Below are 1,592 nucleotides of genomic sequence, written 5' to 3' on the forward strand. Positions count from 1 at the left end.
GCTGGAAAATTATTATGTATGTCAACAATCTGCTCACTGTGGTCTGCCAGAGATCAAAATACCTGTGTGCTGATTTGAGGGCATCTGTTATGAGTATGGACCAGTGAAATCAGAGGTGTGGGGTCCTGAGGTGTCTGCACCTCTCATTATGTGGCAGGAGCAGGGTGAAGGCAGCCTCGGTCCTTCCCAGAGATCTGACTCAGTCTGCACCACGCAGAGGTCAGAGCAAGGGATGCTCTTCATTAGGAACTGAGCTCCCTCTGCTTGGAGTCTTGTTTGCTTTTAAACTTGACTCTTCTTTGTCTCTGGCCGAATCTACTGCAGAGGGATGCTGGCCTCATTGCTCGCCCTAAATTCTGTTGTACTTACCTCATTACTCTCCTAATGACAAGCTGACAAATGCCTTTGCTTGATTTACTGGCAGTGTTACAGGTGTGTGGAACACTTGTCAGTACCTTGCTACTACATGCCTAATTTTTCAAACGGCTGGGTGTGCTAGCTTCCTTTGCAAGCTGTCCCTGCACACTTCCCTGGTAGAATTCCCCTGCCATGGCTTTATCACATACCTGCACCCAAAGCTTCCAGAGCTATGCCCTAAGATTTCACAGAAACAAAGAATGGTTTGGGTTGGAAGGGACCTTAAAGATCATCCAGTTCCAAACCCTCCCGCCGTGGGTAGGGACAACTTCCACTAGACCAGATTGCTCAGAGTCCCATGCAACCTGGCCTTGAACACTTCCAGGGATGGGGCATCCACAATTGCTTTGGACAATCTGTTCCGGTGCCTCACCAGCCTCACTCCATACGTCCAAGAAAACAACTCAGACCCTACCTGCAGGTTTTGATGTAACTGGCCTTCTGGTAAGAAGTGAACAGTGAAATGGCATAGTGCAGCAGCCCTCCAGCTGTTTGTGGGTATTTATGGGTGTGCTGGATCAAGGATGGTCCTGCACCCACCCTGGGACAGGCAGCAGGGCAGTGGTGTCCCTGCTCAAACCCTTGTCAGGAGGTCCCGGCTGCCGCAGCCCAAGGGCTCAGGTTTGCACCCCACCTTTTAACTCTCGTCTCTTGGTTGTTTAAACCAGGCAAGGACATTTTCACTGATCAAACCCCAGGAAACAGAGCCGGCCACCACCCACATGAGCACATCACTGAGATTAAACGGAGGTTTCGGAGTGAGGGAGCGCGGCAGGTGAGAGGGCTCCAGGCATCGCACAGCGATGGAGCGGCAACTGCTCGGGAAGGGAAGAGCACCAACATTTCGCACACACATCTCTCCACCAGTTGGGCAGAGCTCTCCTGCTCTTCTCCTGGCTGTGTTGCTAGGAGAGGAGCGCTCTGCCCTCCTCATGGCTATGAATAGCTCTCGCTTGTTTATCCAGCCCAGCTCCGCCTGCTGGTTACAACCACAGCCGGCACCACCTCACGGCATGACACCACCGGGAAACAATGCATTGCCAGGGAACAGCCCCCTCCGGCTCAGGACGGTCCGGATACCTCTGCTGCACCGCTCCGCAGCCACCCTTCTCCTCCTCTTACCACACTCCTCTGCCCCCAGCAGAACGGGCTAAACCCGGCCGAGCGGTGCAGTG

The sequence above is a fragment of the Corvus moneduloides genome, chromosome 2 (assembly GCF_009650955.1).
Source record: "Corvus moneduloides isolate bCorMon1 chromosome 2, bCorMon1.pri, whole genome shotgun sequence".
NCBI lineage: Eukaryota > Metazoa > Chordata > Aves > Passeriformes > Corvidae > Corvus > Corvus moneduloides.